At 36.7% G+C, this 22,726-nt stretch overlaps 1 pseudogene; it reads left to right on the forward strand.

Moving 5' to 3' along the window:
- LOC132488207 (eukaryotic translation initiation factor 2A-like) overlaps positions 1-22,726 on the forward strand; it is a 110,362-nt pseudogene that overhangs the window by 70,438 nt on the left and 17,198 nt on the right.

Consider the following 22,726-nt stretch of genomic DNA (forward strand, 5'->3'; position numbering starts at 1 on the left):
GGAGAAAAACCAAATGATCATCTCAATAGATGCAGAAAAAGCTTTCGATAAAATTCAACACCCTTTTATGATAAAAACTCTCCAGAAAGTAGGCATAGAGGGAACCTACTGCAACATAATAAAGGCCATATATGACAAACCCACAGCCAAATTGTTCTCAATGGTGAAAAATTGAAACCATTTCCACTAAGATCAGGAACAAGACAAGGTTGCCCAATCTCACCGCTACTATTCAACATAGTTTTGGAAGTTTTAGCCACAGCAATTAGAGAAGAAAAAGAAATAAAAGGAATCTCAACCAGAAAAGAAGAATTAAGACTGTCACTGTTTGCAGATGACATGGTACTATACATAGAGAATCCTAAAGATGCTACCAGAAGACTACTAGAGCTAAGCAATGAAATTGGTAGAGTAGCAGGACACAGAATTAATGCACAGAAATCTCTTGCATTCCTATACACTAATGATGAAAAATCTGAAAGGCAATTTAAGGAAACACTTCCAATTATGATTGTAGCAAAAAGAACAGAATACCTAGGAATAAACTTACCTAAAGGAACAAAAGACCTGTATGCAGAAAACTATAAGACACTGATGAAAGAAATTAAAGATGATACAAACAGATGGAGAGCTATACCATGTTCTTGGATTGGAAGAATCAATCTTGTGAAAATGGCTATACTACCCAAAGCTATCTACAGATTCAATGCAATCCCTATCAAACTACCAATGGCATTTTTCACAGAACTAGAACAAATAATTTCACAATTTGTATGGAAACACAAAAGACCCCCCAGAGCCAAAGCAAACTTGAGAAAGAAAAATGGAGCTGGGGGAACCAGGCTCCCAGACTTCAGATTATACTACAAACCTACAGTAAACAAGACAGTATGGTCCTGGAACAAAAACAGAAATATAGATCAATGGAACAGGATAGAAAGCCCAGAGATAAACCCATGCACATATGGTCACCTTATTTTTGATAAAGGATGCAAGAATATACAATGGAGAAAAGACAGCCTCTTCAATAAGTGGTGCTGGGAAAACTGGACAGCTACATGTAAAAGAAGGAAATTAGAACACTCCCTAACACCATACACAAAAATGAACTCAAAATGGATTAAAGACCTAAATGTAAGGCTAGACACTATCAAACTCTTAGAGGAAAACATAGGCAGAACACTCTATGACATAAATCACAGCAAGATCCTTTTGGACCCACCTCCTAGAGAAATGGAAATAAAAACAAAAATAAACAAATGGGACATAATGAAACTTAAAAGATTTTGCACAGCAAAGGAAACTGTAAACAAGACAAAAAGCCAACCCTCAGAATGGGAGAAAATATTTGCAAACAAAGCAACTGACAAAGGATTAACCTCCAAAATATACAAGCAGCTCATGCAGCTCAATAACAAAAAAACAAACAAACAACCCAATCCCAAAATGGGCAGACGACCTAAATAGACATTTCTCCAAAGAACATATACAGATTACCAACAAACACATGAAAGAATGCTCAACATCACTAATCATTAGAGAAATGCAAATCAAAACTACAATGAGGTATCCCCTCACACCAGGCAGAATGGCCATCATCAAACAATCTAGAAACAATAAATGCTGGAGAGGGTGTGGAGAAAAGGGAACCCTCTTGCACTGTTGGTTGGAATGTAAATTGATACAGCCACTATGGAGAACAGTATGGAGGTTCCTTAGAAAACTAAAAATAGAACTACCATACGACCCACCAATCCCACTACTGGGCATATACCCTGAGAAAACCATAATTCAAAAAGAGTCATGGACCACAATGTTCATTGCAGCTCTATTTACAATAGCCAGGACATGGAACCAACTTAAATGTCCAGATGAATGGATAAAGAAGATGTGGCACATATATACAATGGAATATTACTCAGACATAAAAAGAAATGAAATTGAGTTATTTGTAGTGAGGTGGATGGACCTAGAATCTGTCATAGATGGTGAAGTAAGTCAGAAAGAGAAAAACAAATACCATATGCTAAAATATATATATGGAAAAAAAAAAGACGATTCTGAAGAACCTAGGGGCAGAACAGGAATAAAGACACAGACGTAGAGAATGGACTTGAGGACAGGGAGAGGGGGAAGAGTAAGCTGGGACGAAGTGAGAGAGTGGCATGGACATATATACACTATCAAATGTAAAATAGATAGCTAGTTGGAAGCAGCTGCATAGCACAGGAAGATCAGTTCAGTGCTTTGTGACCACCTGGGGGGGGATGGGGAGGGTGGGAGGGAGGCCTACGAGGGAGGGAACATGGGTATATATGTATACATATAGCTGATTCACTTTGTTATAAAGCAGAAACTAACACAACACTGTAAAGCAATTATACTCTAATAAAGATGCTAAAAAAAAAAAGGAAAACAGATAGGAAATGTATTTGTACACAGCGCTTTTCGTTAACATAAAATACATACTCATATATATGTAAATATTAAAGCAGATGCAAATTACATATATAATATAGGTATATATTATATTAGAGACATTATATATTATAGGATTTATATTATAATATATTATAAACATGACTTGAAAGAAAAAGAGAGAAATGCATCCATATATAAATTATTTGTTTAAATAAATTTTAAGAATAAAAGACTTAGTACTTAGCTGTCTGTTTCCCTAATGAGTTCTACCATTTATTAATAGTCTGGCTATAGGCAATTGACTTAATTGCTTTTGACTTGATTTCTATGACTGCAAAATGGGACAGTGGTAGTAGTTATCTCATAGGGTTATTAAGAAATCTAAATGACACAATTTATATAAAGTCATAATTCATGTGAAGTGATTAGTACCTCTTTCCAAAGAAGTGCTCAGTAAAAATGATCTATTATGCTCATGTATTTATAGAGATATATTTATGCACAGATATGCATATACATATCAAACATAGATGATAGATATGAGTAGAGTGATGATTTATCATGTATTTTTTCGAATATTTTGTTTGTGGAAAAATCACTGTGGAATTCTAAACCTTCCTTAATACTTTTCAATTTAAAATTTACAGTTTAAAAATCACAGGCATGAAAGTAACAAATTGTTTTCTATATATGTAATTTATTCTCTGAACAATGTCAAGAGGAGCAAGCAAATATATTAATGTTTATGGAATGGAAATTTTAAACCTTTAATATATGTTTAGCTACTTTACATTCTTTGTATCATGCATGCCCAGGATGATTTTTCATTCTGCACTCTAGATTCTTGTTAAGTATTAGTAATGATGTTAAAATTATCATTTCTAAATGTTTCATGGAGTTATACATTTTGTCAACCATCAGATTTTCTCATAGTTTTAGAATTTATAGAGCAGAATTTGCTAGGAACAGATCTATGACCATTTTTTAAATGCTTATATGGCTTTTCCAAAGTGTAGGTTGAAATTGGTACAGATTTTGTTTTAGTAAATCACTTCCCTTGAATGTCATTATTGGGATGACAGCTCTCTCAGCCCAGCCTTCTAACCCACAGACTGCCTTGGTGTGGGAACTGTAGGACTATAATTAATCCTGAAGCAAACTGAAATACCCGTGATCATTTCATGGAATGTTTTTTAGCTATATAATTCCTCCCACACTGGTGTTCAGTCTGTGTGTTTTCCAAATATGGTTGCCAAAGAAAAACCACTGATGAGAATAAGCTTGAAATAGACAAGGTCAAGGGAAAGTAAGTGAATTTAAAAGTTTAATGAGAACCAAAATAAGTTAATGGAGTTAGGAGTTCTTTGCCAGTTTTTGGCCAATTGCAATTAATCAAGCCAGCTGTCATTAAGACTGAGAAGGGGGAATTTCCTGTCTTAAAATTTTTTAGGGCCACACAGACACTGACTGAAATATTTTAAGAGTTATAAACTATCAAAACTGAAAGAAAACATTCATATTAAGTAGTCAAAACCCTCATTGGACAGATACAAATACTAAAACTTAGAGATGTGAAGTGATTTTCCTAATAGCCCTGCATGTTATTAATAAAATCAGGACTAAATTCAGATTGAGTTTTCCATCCGGGGTCCACATGATACACTAGACACCAGACATATATCTACTGTGCTATTGTAGCCATAGCTCAATATTTTTAAAGCTGATTTCAGTGAACATGATTAAATTAGCTTTAAAAAGTGGAGGTGGGGGAAGGAAAGCCTTATTTATGGTGCAATGCCAACTAATAAATGCAGACAGAATGATGGAGATACTAAAATCACCAATTTGCAACTATGACAGTAATAATTGATCCAGGCAGGAGCCATCAATGAATGCTAAAACCATTTTGTAAAAGTTTGCTGGGATCAAGATATTTGAACAGCCTCAAGGTATGTCCCCAAAGGTAGCTTATTCATGACGATGGGAAAACGTAACTTTGCAGCAGAGAAAGCTGACAGGTGCCACCGTAGCCCCGTGACTACAGTTCATATCCACTAGTGGTACAGATACGTGTCTCCCACTGTGGTGAGCTGAGGGTGTTGCACAGCTCAGGGAGCATCTCTACCAACAAACCAATGACATAGACCCCTGAGTCTCACATAAGGAAGCTGTTAGAAATCCGCAAATGAAGGGACAGTTTGAAAACATTCCTCAAAAACCTAAATGTCATAAATTACAAAGACTGACAAGTTGTTCCAGAAGAAGACATGGTAGCTAAGTGAAACGATGGACACCAGATTGTGTGTTGATTTGAAAAACAAATGCTGAGAAAGAACTTTAACAGAACAATTAGTGAACTATGAATATAGTCTATAACGCATACTGGTATTGTATCATGGTACATTTTCTGAATTTGATAATCGTATAGTAGATGTGTAAGGTGACGTCTTTGTTCTTAGGATATAGATGAGAAAGTCTTTAGGGCTGAAGGATTGGGATGTCTGCAACTTACTCTTTATGAGTGGGCCATAATAATAATGACAATGACATCATGAAGGGGCAGGAGGAGGGGGGAAGGATGACAACTGTATACACGTACCTTTGGAGAGAGAGAGGAATTAATGAGTGAATCTAAACGAAAGATACATGGGTGTTCATTGTACAATTTTTGCAATTAGTCTGTAGGTTTGAAATTTCTTCAGTAAAGAGTATAAAAATATTTTCACCATTATAATGAAAATTGAAAGTTTATATTCATACTACTATGCACAGTAAGATCATGTGGATTATTTCTGTTCCCTCTGTGCCATGCTACCATTGCCACTCTCTCCCTGGAAGAAACTATTCCTAAAAATGAAAAAAAAAGTGAATACTGTCATTATTAATCTGCACTGCATTGGAAGTTGGAATATACTACTTTTATTACAGACTCTATAACGTTAGAATGACCACATACTTGGTCAATTTAACCTAAATCTCTCATTAGCTATTATCATGGTGAATTTTATCTGTATTTTGACACTGTATGTTGGTGTCAGAAACGAACATGATCACCTTCATTAGTCAAAAGTCCAGTACAGTGGGAGATAGAAAGTTTGAATGAGTAAGAATTGACAGGATGAGAGTTGGGAGAAGAATCAATCAAGCAGAGTGAAGAACACGGAATAAGATCCTGCAAAAAGAGAGGGCTTCGTGTGATCCAGAAAATAATAACAGGCCATCATATTGGAACTATGGCATAACTGATTCGAGTGGTTTTAGAGAAATCGGTTCCCCTTCTAAAGATTCCAGCTACAGGACCAGCACTTTATGGCTATGCTAACATAATGTAACTGTATCCTAAGTGCCATGAGAAGCTGCTGAAATCTTTGAGGTCATCTAGTGAAATGAATATATTTCAGAAAGAAGTGAGGTGCTATGTGAGGGATGAATTTGAGGGTATTCTGTGGGGAAAAGGAGGACTTTGCTGGGACATCCACAGAGAGGAAGACGGCGTGGGATGGGGTGGGGGGAGAGAAGACAGAGACTTGCTAAGAAGAAATATATTGTGGAGATTAATATGGAGAACTGAGTAAGGCAGACAGTCAGGAAGAGGATGTCCAAGAGTGAAGACCTAAACAACTTTGACGGAAGGACCCCCTAGGGGGTGAGCACTTCCAGTCACTGCCTTTCTGGAGATGTCTATTCTCTCCTCACTGGTTAGATCTGACGAGCATAACTTCTAGGAGGAAAATAATTTTCTTTCAGAGCTGGAATGGCACATTCTATTTCATTCCTGGCTTCCAGTGCTTGGGAGGCCTGAGAGGAATCCATTTTAATTTCTCTTTCAATGTATGTTGAGGTGGAGAAGTATCAACATAAATTTGTTTTGATTTCTGTGTCTCCGTAGGAAACTTGCTTTTTATTTCTGTAAGCTATTATAGTTTTTTCTTCATCCTTAGTATTTTCAGATTTCACAAAACATGGCTTTATTTAGATCATTGCATTCATTTTGTGGGGTACAGGGCAGTTTCAATATGGCAATTTTGAGTTCTTCCATTCTAGCAATTTTTCTTGTACTATTTTCTTAATATATTTGTCTCCATCATTTTACACACACACACACAGAGAGATATAAGTAAGGCTTTGAACATAACTGCTTGATACTCATTTTATTATATACATATATTTTAAAGCCATTTGTCTTCTCTTTATTTTTATACTAATTCAGAGAAATTTTCCTGCTTTTACCATCCCACTCTCAATTCAGAGCATCAAATTTACTCCCTTATTCTAAACTCCCATGGCGTCTTTCATGTGTCATGATTTCCCCTTACTCTTACTTTCCTGTTTTTTATTTGGTGGAGTCAACCTCTCCTCTCAATCTTCTGGGCATATTAATCGTAGATTGTTTGACTCCCTTGGTTCTCAGGCTGCCCTGGATTTTCCCTTACATTTTCCAACTTCATTTCCAGTCCTGAATGCTGGCACCTTCCCACTCTGGCACCTTTAACTAGTGAGGCTGTGGTGTTTCCTACCTTTTTCAGTTTTTTGCAGTTCTATCTGCCTTAGCTATGGAGATTGATTAAGCCGTGAACCTGATAAGTCACAACTTATAGTTCTTCCAGTTTCATTGTCTGAGTTTCAACTCTCCCTGTTTCTCTTTGCTTTTGGATGCTTCCCAACATCTTCAAATATATTTTTAAATGATTCATTTAGTGATTGTTCACATGATCACTTCACTCTTCTCTCTTAAGCAGATGCCTGATGTGGTTTGAACAAACAGACGATATTAATTTTTTGTTTAATTTTCTAGTAGTCCTCTTTAAATAAATTACACTAAAAATAAAGTTGAAAACGCTACAGTGATTTGTGCTATAGCATCTTTGAAAGGATGAAGGTTAAGAAGGGAAAATGGGTCCTTACTGAATTCAATTTTGCCTGGAGTCATTTGCCAGAAAATAAATTAAGGCTAAATTAAGTAGCATTTAAAGGGTAAATTGTTATTGAACTTGAGTGAGAGGATTGAGCAGGTTAAAAGTAAAATTGATCCTTTCCCATAATGATCGAAACATCTTTCATATTTTGTATCTTGTGTCATGTTAGCAGGGAAATGTTTGACAGTCCTTTGTGCAGTTAATCCATTGATACGAGGGTTTGTCAGATGCAGAAGTCAATGTTTTATGTTTACAGAGATAATCAGGTTAGGAAACCTTTTCCAGAATGGATTTTGCTCACATTATTCATCAGACTCCCCAAGTGTTCCCATGGAAATGCCACGTATCTGTTTCATTCTCTTTTATAACCAGTTTTCCATTTTGTAGCCATGAACTATTACAAATTGGTATTTACTTGTATTTTGAGGATTTATAGAAATGTATAATCCCCCAATAAAAGAAAATGAGTCACTTTTATGATTTAGTCTGTGTGCTTAGTCCTCATATTTGAATTTCAGACACTATTTTAAGGCTGATCATTGCAAGTTTTTTCTTTATCATGATGAAGAAAAATAAGCCTATTTTCTATAATTAAAAATAAAGCCAGTTTCATATGTGTATTTTCTTCTAGACTAATCAGAGACATAATCACCCGAACGGCTATGACTGATTAGAATTTCTTTTCTTACAAAATGTTTCTAAACAATGGCCATTTTATTTTAATTTTATGTTATTAAGTGAATATCATAGATTTTTTAAAGCTATTGAATTTGTTTGTGCTGGCAACAAATCCATCATTTCTGATTTCAGCATCTCACCCTATGTGGCAACCACAACATTCCTAGCTATAGTCCTAGATTCCATGTAATTTAAAACTTTATATTCATTTGCTAATCATCTGCAGATTCTTCTATGGTTGTTGTTTCATCATGTAGTTGGCTCATTTACACTGAGACATTCCTGGGTTTTTTTTTAATTGAGCATTTCTTTATTTCCCAATTTTACTTTTGTTTTTAATGTTATTTTTGTTTCAAATGTGCTTTTAATTTCTAGGTCCAATGTAACTTATTAGAGACATCTAATTTATTAACTTGTATTCATTTTTTTTAAAGTTCTTCTCTCTTGAATCACTTATATTTTCCTCTATTATTTTTAGAACCATAGGATTTTAAATTCCAGGGCCATCTGAATCTTGCTCTCACCCAGCCATGTTAGGGGCAAAAGTACAGTTGGATGGGGGTGCATCCTTCATGATGAAGTATGGTATTGGTAGCTACAGATATTTTTCATCAATATTAATGGTGTCTTAGATAAGAGTACTTGTAGAATATAAGAAAGTGATATTCCACATGTATACAATGGACTATTACTCAGCCATAAAAAGAAGCGAAATTGAATTATTTGTAGTGAGGCGGATGGACCTAGAGTCTGTCATACAGAGTGAAGTAAGTCAGAAAGAGCAAAACAAATACTGTATGCTAACACATATATATGGAATCTAAAACAAAAAAAAATGGTTATGAAGAACCTAGGGGAAGGATGGGAATAAAGACGCAGACCTGCTAGAGAATGGACTTGAGGACACGGGGAGGGGGAAGGATAAGCTGGGACAAAGTGAGAGAGAGGCATGGACATATATACACTCCAAATGTAAAATAGATAGCTTGTGGGAAGCAGCCGCATAGCACAGGGATATCAGCTCAGTGCTTTGTGACCACCTAGAGGGGTGGGATAGGGAGGGTGGGAGGGAGGGAGACACAAGAGGGAAGAGATATGGGGATATATGTATATGTATAGCTGATTCACTTTGTTATAAAGCAGAAACTAACACACCATTGTAAAGCAATTATACTCCAAAAAGATGCTAAGAAAAAAAAAAAGAAAGTGATATTCCAAGCTGTGCTAATTAATGGTTTTCAAATAGCTACTATTTGTCATTCTTCTCTCAAGGGTATTTGGTTTATGTTGCAATAGCCAAGACATGGAAGCAACCTAAAATGTTCATCAACAGAGGAAAGGATAAAGAAGATGTGGTACATATATACAATGGAATATTATTACTCAACCATAAAAAAGAATGAAATAATGCCATTTGCAGCAACATGGATGGACCTAGAGATTATCATACTAAGTGAAATGAAGTCAGAGAAAGACAAGTATTATATGGTATCACTTATAGGTGGAATCTAACAAAAATGATAGAAATGAACTTATTTACAAACAGAAACAGACTCACAGACTTAGAAAACAAACTTATGGTTGCTAAAGGGAAAAGGTAGGGGGGAGGGAGAAATTATAAGTTTGTGCTTAACATATACACACTAACTATATATAAAACAGATAATCAACAAGGGCCTACTGTATAGCACAGGGAACTCTGCTCAAAGCTCTGTAATAACCTATATGTGAAAAGAATCTGAAAAAGAATGGATATATGTATATGTATAACTGAATCACTTAACTGTACACCTAAAACTAACACAGCATTGTAAATCAACTATACTCCAATATAAAATAAAATAAACTTTTTAATTAAAAACAAAAATATGTTTTAAAAATTAGGTCTCTGGTTGGAATCCAAATCTTGTACAGGTCTCCATGCTTGTAATCCAACATGAGTCCCAGAAGAAGGTGGACCTTTATCGTTTGGGTTGTTTGAACCCCAAATCTGGACAGGTTATGTGTGTGTATTGGACACTGTTGTTACTTACTTTTTTCCCCCATATGACATACGTGATAAGGAAATACCACTCCATCCTCAGTTTGAGGGGTAGTGTCTGAATAGGCTTAGCAGACCAGAGCAAGCTCATCAGCTCTGCCACGCCTGGTTCCCAATCCCAGGCTTATACCAGGCAAAACACAGCAAACCCTTGTTACATCTTAGTGGTTCAGTGTTGGGCACAAAACTTACTTTGTCCTAAAATGTCCAAACTAAAAGACTTTTATTCCATGGTAAGGAGAAACATTTTCTCTCTTCCTCTGAATGTTATAATGCTTTATACTGGAAGCATTCTTTCCACTTTTTTGGTTTATCTGATTTCAGATTATTGACATACTTAAGAGTTCAGGCAAGTTTTTTTTTTTTTAACCATTCCACGTTCTGGATTTGTCTAGTTGTTTCTCATGAATAAGTTCAAGTTTAATGTGTTTTGGGCAAGAGTACTCCATATGTGATTGGTGTATTTCTACAGAGTTAGGGAGTCTCCAAGACCATCCTCACTTCTGACACCAGTTGCGAGTTCTGGATCCCCAAGACCACTGTCAGAGTTGGTAATTTGCTAGAACTCACAGAACTCACATTGAGAATTGTAGTACCCACAGTTATGGTTTATTACAAAGAGACATGAAGACCAGCCAAGCTAGAGGGGCGTGCGGCAGGGTCCAGGAAACCCCCTGCACAGAATCTCCAGTTTGCCTCTCCCAGTGGGTGCACCTTGAAATGCTAATCTACATATTTCCCAGTTTATTCATTTCAATTAAATGTTTGAAGCCTTGTAAATATTAACCCTTGGTCTCCAAACCATGTTCTTTGGGAGAAGATAAAAACATGACTTATTTCTGTTTCATCATCAGGGCAAAATTTTCTTGAGTTGACTAATTTCTGTTCTTTGGATTATAATGAATTTTACACAAAATACTTTAGAGAACTTAAATAAACATCATATACACTAAAATTTAAATAGTATGTATCCTTAGTAATATAAACATATCGTAAGCAATATGTACGTACCTATAATATCCTTGGTACCCACTAAGAACATGGTGATGTATATCGTTCTTACATTTTTCTTCATTATTTCAGGTAACTTTACCTCTTCTTCTCTTTCTTTTCCAGCCTCCCTAATCTGATCTATATTTCTCTTAATAAAATACAGGAACAATATCATTTACTGCCAGTTGGAATGCTAACCTTATTTTAAAATAAAAACATTTTTTAATGAAAGCAATGCCTTTTCGTGGCTGGACAGAATTTCAGTGAAAGGTTAAATTAAAGACATTTTTCCCACTTCTTGGAAAAACACATCCTCATGAGTATTAACTTGCACAAGGGAACAAATGAAAACAAATGTAGAAATAAAAGAGATAATCAGATTAAGCCACTCATTCACATTTTCTCTAACTGTATGAACTCATGAAGTTTAGATACAAATTTTAGCTACCTCTGACTGATCAAGCTAATCAAACTGACAAGCAAAACATCTTTTGTCACATCATAAAATAATGCTCTCTTGCTTTGATATGGCCTCTCTTAATTATAACTAATATTTTTACATCCCAGGAAAGAAACGCACATTTCATAACAAGCACAATATAGATAAACTCAATTCAGAGGAAACTAGGACCACCAGGAGAGATACAAATAAAGTGTGTTGTTGATGACAAATCTACTAAGCATTTTCAATCAAATCGGCTTCTTCTAGCACAGATACCTTTGTTTACACAATGTCTTAATTTATTACTTCAATTTATTTGCTGGCTTATTTTATTTGTAGGCTTAGTCTAATTTTAACACTGTCAAGAATAATTCAAAGAGTATCGAGTAAGTCTGCTTAGAAGAGAGAACTTACGTTAATCTTTTCTGACATTAATAGAATTAGACCTTATTAATTCTGACATGATTTATTTCATATTGTGTAAATACTAAGTGCAAGCATCATGTTCTCATTGAAACAAGTGTTTTACATGCCTCATATACTGCAATTTAAAACATGAATTGAAAGTGAGCCTTGAAAACAATTTGAAATTACATAAATCTGTCAAACTTAGAAAGATTATTACTGCTAAACAAGAACTACTGAATGCTGACAAATAGTGCTCAGGGAAGTATCTGGAGAGAAAATAGAGGTTTGTCCCTCTTGTAAAGAAATAGAACAAATGCTTATAATGCTTGTTGGGCTTGCCCATGTGATTCAAGCACATATTCTTTGTAGGTGAAAAAAATTCTTCTTAATATGCCTATGAGTGTTTAATGCACACTTATTTTTCCTTTTTATAACAGGAGAACTGAAACTCAGATAAATGTGTGTTTGAGTTTTGTTTTGTTTTATTGTTTTTCACTTGGGAGGACAGTTTAATATAAAATTGTGTGGCTTGATGCAAACAGGTTGTGCTTGCAAAAGGTAAAAAAATGTATGGCAAAAAGAGATAGAAGATTTACCTGCCTTACTACTTTTACCTTTGTTTACCTGAGATTTCGTGTCATATGTCCGGACATTTTTTTTTGTTAATGAAGAGAAACTACGCTTAAGATTTTTTTGTCTACGTCTCTGATTGTTTAAGTGAGCTTTTTAAAGAAATGACTGGGAACATAATGGGGGTGTCATTTCTATTCTACTTGTTACTAAACAGCAAAGTCTCATTTTTTTACTTCTCTTTCCCTTGACTCAAGCTGATGTCACCAGCTGATTAGCCAGATGATTTAGGCCAAACAGTTGGTTGACAGTCCTTTGGAGAATCTTTAAAGCATGAGAGTGTTAGAATTACATCTTTTGGGGACGTGATATATCTCCATCTCAGTTGCAGATGTGTGGAAATCGTTTGAACTACTTTTTAAGCACACGAAGATGAAAAGGAAATATTAATATTGGTTTCCTTCAAATATGTGACTTGATCTATGATGCAAAGACTTTTTTTAAAACTAGAAAAGATGTTAGGTCTTTGTTCTTTGGAAACAAGAGCAGAGATAGCATTTCTCTTAAACCTCAATTATTTATTTGCCAGAAACATATGGGGAGAATTATTAGACAAAGCTTTCCTATTTCTGGAAGGATTTATTTTGTAGCTGTCAATTGGGATGTGAATTATACAGCTTAATATAGTACGTGAATGACTGAAAGTAAGTGAAAGGATTTGCTACATTTGTACATTTTATATAATATCCATTGTTAACTTGAATTAACACACCTTATGCAAAGTCTTAAAGCATATACCACATTAGAGACTGTTTATCTTTGAAAATCATGCAGGACTACTTGATAAAGCATTTATTTATTTAAGACTGTCTTTAAGAAGTTTGTGTTTTTTTTCCCTCTGTGTTTCTGTGTCACTTCTTCCCTTTACACAGTAATTTCTAATGCCCTTGATTTCTACCACATTTTAGGAAATAAGCAATTAAAATGAAGAGGAGCTGGTGTTGTTCTCTTTTTACAGAATTTTAAATGACCTTTGAGGGACTGGTTGATGTTACAAAGCTTTAATCACTCTTTCAGATACTGGTTTCTATACATCAAGTTTGGTTTGTTTTCTTTTAACTTAAAGCTAGGAGTCTTCCTGTAGACATATGCTTTCATTTCTCTTGGGTAAATGCCTAGGAATGGAGTGGCTTGGTCATATGGTAGATTTATGTTTAACTTCTAAGAAACTGCCAACTGTTTTCCAAGGCAGATGTAAGATGTACCCTTTTACATGCCCACCAGCAGCAGAGGGGAGATCTGATTGCTCATGTCTTCATGCACAGGTGGTGTGGTCACTCTTTGACCTTAGCCATTCAAGTGGGCATGTAGAGGGGTTTTTTTTTTTTTTGCAATTTTTTTTTGTATTTCCATAATGGAGAAATACATTGAACATTTTTTCATGTGTTAATTAGTCATCCATATATCATCTTTGACAAAGGGTCTGTTCAAATCTTTCCTTATTTTTTTCAAATTATGTTATCCTGTGGTTATTGAGTTGTAATGGTTCTTTATATATTTTAGAAACAAATTTTTTCTTGGACATATATTTCACACATATTTTCTTCCAGTGTGTAGCTTACCTTTGCATTTTATTAACAATGTCATCTGAAGAGGTTTTAACCTTGGTAAGTATACGTCAATGGTTTGTTTTCTTTTATAGTGCTTGCTTTTTATTTCATAATTATGAAATATTTGCCAAACCAAAGAAAACATGTTTTCTTTTAGAGTTTTTTTTTTCGCTCTCACATTTAGATCTACGATTGTTCATAGCAGCTTTATTTGTGACAGCCAAATTGTAAACAACCCAAATGTCCATCAGTAGATTAATACATAAGTAAATTGCATATCTATAAAAAGGAATCCTACTCAGAAAGGAAAAGAAATGAATCACTGATACATGCAAAAAAATAGATGAATTTCAAGATAATTATACTGAGTGAAAGAAGTGAAATGAAAAAATAGAGCAGATGATATATAACTCTGTTTCAATACACATAGAAAATGCAAGCTAATCTAAAGTGGCAGAAATCAGATTAGTTGTTATCTGAAGATGGGTGAGCAGGGGGTGCAAGGAAAGTTGTGTAGGATGCATTACAAATGGGCACAAAGAAATCTTGGGGGAGCCAGATATGTGCATTATCTTGACTGTGATGATGATTTCACACTTAAAATATGTGCAGTTAATGGACTATTGATTACACTTCAATAAAGCTTAAAACATAAATAATAAATAAATACAAATTTGAATGAAAAGAACAAACTTAACACTACATTGATAGCCTTAAAAGTGAACCCAGCAAGGATTTGAGGACTTACAGGATGGCAGATTTTGTACTAACTGTTTCATATAATTTATCTTATTTATTGTCCACAGCAATCCCATAAAACTGGGATTAATAGGCATGAGAAAAATTAGCACCAGTGAAGGTTATTGACTGTATGATATCAAATAGCTATGAGACATCAGTGGATTGGCATTTAATTTAAATGTTAATCTTTTAAATTTTGTCATTTCTTTGAATTATGAATCAGAACTGTGTTATATTTGTACACAAGAGATACCATTAGTTTTCTGACCTTGATTCTTGCTAACTATATCCTAGTCATAGAGGTTTTGTAGTACATAATTAGAAGCTAAAAAAAATCATAACAGTAGGCTGATAACTAGCTTCCATGTTACAGTATCATATTTCAGAATGGATATTTCTTAGTCAAATTGCTGTCATGTAACCAAACATCTCCATTGCCAGATGTAAACATGTTATCTGTCATATCACACCTGCTGGCTTGAACTTTGAAGTAACAAAAACTATGAATTCTTGAAATATGTGAACACTTTTATTCAATTTAAAAAAGGCAAAAGGAAGGAAAGAACAGAAAACTAACAGATCATAATCAGGTATTAGGGGAAAGCTATGAAGATTCAATATCAACTCCTCTGACTCCTTTCTGGCTAATAGTTATCCCAAACCATTCTTCAACTGGAGAGTGTTTCTCCTCCAAAAAGAAGGAAAAAGTGTCCAGTGGGTAATATATTTTTGCTTTAGTAGATATTTTGGTGGAAATCTTATAAATGGTTTTGCCCCCTGGGAGGAGTTGAAAGCAGTGTCTGAGGGAGACCCTCTTTGTTCTAGGGGTTCGGCCAAGAGTGGAGTCACCAACCACTGCAGCTGGCGATCAGCCCAATAATTCAAGTGTAGCCTCGACCAACACAGAGGAGGAGTGAGACAGCACACAACGCATTCTATGGATGCTACCAGAAAGGGAATCCTGGGCTCCTTTATTTAAAAATAAAATAAAACATGAAAAGTCAAGTAGGGACTACATTAACCATGAATGATGATATTCAATAAAATAAATAACTGTGTGATTTATTACTTATTCTGCCAGGCCTCACTTTCCCTTCCATGCTAGAACTAGAGCTGATAAAGGAAATGAAGATGCTGAAGATCATTGCAGGGATGTGAGCTCATGGGAACATTCATTTCGTATCTGCATCTGACAGCTGCCTTTTGTTTCTGAATGTTCTTCTTTTTCTCTTTTCTTTTCTTTGTTTATTCAAGAATAGTTGATTTACAAAGTTGTGTTAGTTTCAGGTGTACAGCAGTGATATATATATATATATATATATATATATATATATATATATATATATATATATAGTTTTTCAGATTCTTTTCCATTATAGGTTATTACAAGATATGACTCTAGTTCCCTGTGCTGTACAGTATGTCCTTGTTGTTTGTCTACTTTATATACAGTAGTGTGTATCTGAATGTCCTTTAGTATCTCCTGAATCTTCTGGGAAATGCAGCTTCAGAGAGAGAACTATGTGAAATGTGTGATATTTGGGATAGACAAGTTCATTTTACCAAATTTACATCTGTTCGATGTTAGTTGAGGTGACTTCAGATAACAGATTAATATTTCAGACATGTCAGGTTTGGCTAGGTAAAAGGGAAATTCACCCCAAATACTGAATTGCCATATAGTTTTGTTCAGCAAGGTGTATATGAAAATGGGCATTATCATTAAAGATAAAAATCAAAGAAGCCCAAAGCAAATATTTCATAAAATGTCCTTCCTACTGAGGAAATGGATGTCTAGTGTCGTGGTAAGAAGTAAGGCTTTGGAGAGTCCTTGACTTGCCCCAGGTTTGCTGTCTCCTGCAGGTTGCTGGTAATAGTCACATTGTCTATTTTGAGAGTGACCTCAATTTCATTATTACTTTCCAGCAGCTCTGGGAAGGAATCATAGCAGTCATTCTCACGTTTATAGATGTGGAAGCCACAGTCCAGAGAGAGCATTTGACTCGTTGATACCATGAGGCTGATGAATGGGGTTAGCAGGCATTAGCACCCAGGTCTTCTGGCAACCTGTTTCCTGTTCTTCCTCTTTCCATCAGAGACCATCAGACAGAGACACATGGATCATTAGCACATGGAATTGACAGTTCACAGTAATTAGGGAATACAGGATGTGTAGGTGTCTACAAGTGTATCTCTTTGTAAAGGTGAGGTTCTACATACCTTCGAGACTACTTTAGGTTGGGTTTCACAGAGGCACACTCATACGAGGACTTGAGAGCCAATAGTTTATATGGGGGGAGCAAAAGCAAGCGCCATCAAGGGAGCGGGGAATAGAGACAAGGAAGGGAGGACACGGAGCAAGGGTCCTTGTGGAGTGGACCACTTCTGTGGACGACCACACTCAGTTCTGGGGTACCTCTGGGAGGGACTGAGGAGCACACCTCTGGACCACCCACCTCGGGCAAGGATACTGGGATGCTTGTGCTCCAGATCCCACCTATAATTTCCCAGCATTCGAGGCTATCCCCAGGGGCTCTAACCCCCCGATGCCTCCCCGGGGAGCTGGGCTGGAGCCGCAGCTGCTTTGGGAAGACACAGGAGCAGAGGCCTAATGATGCACCAGGAGCATCTCCCACAGACACCACCGAGAGTGGACTGGAAGGGTTTGGGGCCAGGTGGCTACAAAACTGCGACAAACTCAAACGTCTTCCTAAAAGGATAATGTCCTCTAATGCTCTGAATAACTTTCCAAACTCTAATCACGTCAAGGGAGTCAGATGTCCACGTTGTCCCAGAGCAAACCCTTCTCCTGTGAAAAGTGTGTCCGCCACCCCACAGACAAGGCTCAGGAGAGGGTGCTATGGGCTTAGTGTCTGTGTCCCCCCAATTCATGTTCAAACCCTGTCCCCCAAGGTGATAGTGTCAGGAGGTGGGGCCTTTGGGAGGTAATGAGGTCATGAGGGTGGACCTCACATAATGGGATCAGTGTCCTTATAAAAGAGACCACAGAGAGCTCCCTCACCCCTTCCTCCAGGTGAGGCCACAGTGAGAAGATGTTGTCTATGAACCAGGAAGCCTGTTCTAACCAGATGCTGAAGCTGCTTCTGCCTTGACCTTGGACTTCCAGGCTCCAGAACAGGGAGAAATCAATCTCTGTTGTTTAGACCCTTCCAAGCTGTGGTATTCTGTAATAGTAGCCAGAATGGACTAAGACAGGTGAGTAGGACTGAAGTATTTAAGGAAAAGAATCTCAGGCAGGGGGATCAGCATATGCCAAGTTGTCCTGTCTGTCATGACTAGATCACTGGGGCTGGATCAGGAAATTCACTTTGGGGCAAAGTGGAATTCTGCGTGATGGGCTTGCCAGGTTCTTGAATGTCAGAGTAAGAAATCTGAATTTATCCTTGCAGCAAATAGTGTCAGAGAAAATTTTTGTTCTGGAGCGAGAGTCTTAGAAAAAATTTGGAAGCCTATTCCTGACACGATGCCATGTCCCTGGGAAAGAGGAGGTGTGAAGAGTGAAGAGGATGCTTTTACTCCTAGTTGATGTCACCCTTGTCCCCTGTTGTTTAGATAAAAACAAACAAAAATTACTTCAAGGTCCTTCTTTAGCAGCGATTGTGGCAGCCAATGGGTGCAGAGTTTGGGTAGTTTCAAAAATGATATGAACTATCATTTTTAAATAGTATTATAAAATGAAAGAAGTGATTAAAAATAAATTCGAAGTAGTATTAAAATGTTAAATTCACTTGGAAGCCTGGATGAAACAAATGTTCATTTGATGAAAATCTTTGCTGAAGTCTAGTGGATATTCACTTGAATGTAGGAATTTAAGTGCTGAAAGAACATATTTCTCCCTGGGTCCAAAAACAACACTGGTGGAGAAGTTGAATATGCAAAATAATAATAACGATCATGATAATAATGATAATTTCCATGACATAAGGTAAGCAAGGCTAGGAGTGGATGGTATGGCATTCCTATTGATCAAAAGTGGAAACATTGTGGAGGCTATGAAAAAATGTTACTTTGAGATAAACATTTACATCTTATAATTTAATCAATTTTAGTTTTTGGGAAAAAATGGATAATTTTATTATCATTTACAAGTTGAGAAAATTGGAGGAACTCAGATTTATCTGGCGTGAAGAGATGGTGATTATTTTCAGAATTAAAGGAATACTATAAATGTACATTTAACAGACCGCTAATCAATTCTGCCACATAAATAAAGCATGATTACGTTCATCTGGAATGAAAGAATGGAAAGGGTTTTAATAGCCATGCTTTTAAATAGTCGCAGCTGTCTCTTACCAAATTATTTTCAGTTCTTTTTGATTTGTCCAACTCAAGTCCTGGAATGTAAAATATATGAATGGGTCACTCTTGGAGCTACAACAAACAAAGCAGTTTCCAGTGAGATTATGAATATCATTCCCCAATTTTTTATCAATGAACCAAGGGCAGGACAAAAGCTGCACACTTAGATAAGCTGAGTGCAGCATTTATGGTGCCTTTAAATTATTGTACAGATTCTTTCCCTCTTGTGTTCTGAGTGCTTGTTCCTAGATTTAGCAGCGATGTAAAAATCAACTTAATTACGTACATCTCATTTTCTAACTGTATTAGCCAGGAGCTGTAGAGTTTAATAAACATTGGGGTTTATGTAAAAATAAAAGAAATACTTTAAAATGCTAATAGAATTCAGATGAACCTCAGGTGCTTGTAATTAGTAAAAGACAGTAAGCATCTTATAGGTACATAGATACTTGTACTGAAACAAACACAATTGCTTAAATACTGAAAACAACTTAAGAATGAAACATTGAAATAAAAAAAAAGAATGGATTCAGCATTGTAGTTTAGACCTAATCACTTCATATCCCAACTGTTGTAGTCTCCTCTAATTCATCTGAAAAGAATGTTTTTCTTCCAACATTTTATTCTTTAAATATCTGTCTCACAATTATTAGATATTTCTCTAGAATTGGTCTTGAAAATCATGTTCCTTTCATGCTTAGAATATTTCTGAGACTGTTCATTTGCAAATATATTAGGAAGCACATTCTCTAGTTTGGAATTCCAGGCCATCTACATCTGGGGTCACAACAGGTCCAGTTTATGTGCCCACCTGCTTCCAGCCTTGCCCTGGATGCCTGCACTATGGCATCACTTAACCTCTCAATACCTCCTGGTGCCTCAACCTTCAGGGAGTCAGCTGATGCTCTAGCACCCACGTGCTCAAAAGGCAGGTGAGGCCACCAGGACAAACAAGGAAGTGCCATGCAGCGGTATCATCTGCAACCAATGAGTGACAGGAAATGAAAGAAGAGGGATGTAGTGGCCAAGGTTCTCCAGAGAAGCAGAACCAATAGGCAATATACAGAGATATATAGAAGGAGATGTATTATGAGGAATTCACTCACTCAATTATGGAGGCTGAAACATCCCACTACCTGCCACCTGGGAAACTGATTGTGTAGGTCCAAAGGTCTGAGAACCAGGAGCTCTGATGTCCGGGGTAGGAATAGATGGATGTCTCAGCTCAAACAGAGAGAACTAATTTAAACTTCTACTACCCTTTTGTTTTATTCCGGCCTCAACGGTTTGGATGAGGCCCACTCACATTGGGAAGAAGATCTGGTTTCTTCAACCCACCAATTCAAATGCTAATCTCTTCAAGAAACACCATCACAGACACACTCAGAAATCATGTTTCTCCAGCTACCTGGGCATCCTGGAGCCCAGTCAGATTGACATATGAAACAAACAATCACAAGGGCAAACAGATTTATTTGTCTTTCCCTGTGCCCCCTGACCCCAACCCAGGGAGTCAGGAGTCCTACCACTTCCCAGTGTATACAGGCTCCCCCTCCCATGATATCCTTGAAGCCACACTTGGGACAGTAATAGGGCACCTTTGCTTGTCAGCCTGACCACCCCCCCACCTCCAGCAGTAACAAGTACCCCTTCACCCTGGCCAAGCCAGGAACTGAGACTCCGCCTTCACCTTAGATGTAACAAGCCAGACCCACTCTTCTCCCAGTGGTGTGAGATTGTTGCTAACAGAATATTTAAGTAAAATCCATAGTCTCATAACACTACACCCAGAATGTCCCAAAATTCAATCCCAAAATCAGTCACATCAAGAACCAGGAAAATCTCCATGTGAACGAGAGGACACAGATGGTAGAATTATCTGAAAAAGATGTCCCAACGGCCAACAGAGAATTGCTGTAATGAAGCACACTTGAAACAAAATGAAAAAATATACTGTCCTAACGTTGAACCAGAAGAAACAGATTTTAGACCTGAGAAATATAGTAACAAAGAAAAGATTCAATGGGTGGACTCAGCAACAGATTGGTGAGAGCAGAGGAAAGAGAGTCCATAAACTTGAAGATAGAACAACAGAAATGAGCCGGTCTGAACAACAGAGAGAAAATAGGCTGAAAGACAAAATGAGCTGAGCATCTGGGACATGCAGAATTGTGGCAAAAGTTTTAACATTTGCCTCACTGGACACAAGAAGAGGAAGAAGGTGGACTGAAAAAATACTCAAAGAAATAATGACTGGAAATTTCCCAAATTTGGCCAAAGACCAATCAACCCAAACAGGATACATCATATTTAAACTTCTGAAAACTAAGACAAAGAAAAACATCTTTTTCTGAATGAAGAAAACTAAGAGAATGTGTCATACATACACTCAAAGGAAGTTCTCTCAATACAAAAGAAATGATGAAAGAAGGGACCTTGGAACGTGAGGAAGAAAGGAAGCACTCAGTAAGTAAAAACATCGTTAAATACAATAGTCTTTCCTTCTCCTGTTGTGTTTTCAAAATCATATTTGACAGGTGAAGTGAAAATTATGATGGTCTGATGTGCCTCTCAATGTACAACATAGAGGAAATATTGCAGACAATCATATTATAAACTGGGGAGGGTAAAGGGATGTTTTCTACCCTTACCCTCTAACTGATTCAGCCATGCTGGAAAACAGTTTTGGAATCTTTTCCCAAATTAAACGTATATTTAGCATACGACCCACCCATCACATCCCTGGGCATTGATCCCAGAGAAATGAACACCTTTGTTCACACAGAAACCTCTACGTGGATCTTCACAGCAGCTCCCTTTGAAATAACCAAAAACTGGAAACAACTAAAATGTCCTTCAATAGCTGAATGGTTAACAAAAAATACTGGCCCATTTATTCCATGGAATACTACTGAGCTATAAAAAGGAGCACACTTTTTTCTAGTTTAATGGATTTTATTTCATTTTTATTGACATGTAGTTGATTTATAATATTATATTAGTTTCAGGTGTCCAGCATGGTGACTCAGCATTTTTGCAGATTATACTCTGTTATTTGCGGGGGGGTGAGGGGGGGTGGGCGGGAGGGGTGTGTGTGGCCTGAACTCTGCTGTCCTGGAGAGGCATCATTCAACATCCTTCCTCCCTCTTTCTGATTCCTGCTCTTTCCCTCTCTTCCTCCCTCCCTCATTTCACTCCTTTTTTCTTCATTATCTTCTTTCAGTGTTGGAATTTTCAGTATTTAATTGTGGTTGTAGTCAGACAGTGACCAGGCTCTAAAACTTCTTACTATCATTCAATTTTTATCTAATGCTCAAGTGCCAGGTCTTGGGAATTTTATTATTAGCCTTGAAATTATCAGCATTCAGCATTTGCGTCTGCTTCCAAAGTATAACGATGATCGAAGTGAGGAACACCAATAATTCATGTGTAGGAATGGAGTGTGTAAGGGTGCTGGCACCTATCAGGTGGTGTCAGTGGGGAGGTGGGGGTCACTGGAAGGGGCTTGATTTGGTGGATTAGGAAGGAACGGTGAACAAGGTCGCCAAAGAAAACTACCTCCCTTATGATGCCAACCATGCCCACG

This window comes from Mesoplodon densirostris, chromosome 4, assembly GCF_025265405.1.
Source record: "Mesoplodon densirostris isolate mMesDen1 chromosome 4, mMesDen1 primary haplotype, whole genome shotgun sequence".
NCBI classification, from domain to species: domain Eukaryota; kingdom Metazoa; phylum Chordata; class Mammalia; order Artiodactyla; family Ziphiidae; genus Mesoplodon; species Mesoplodon densirostris.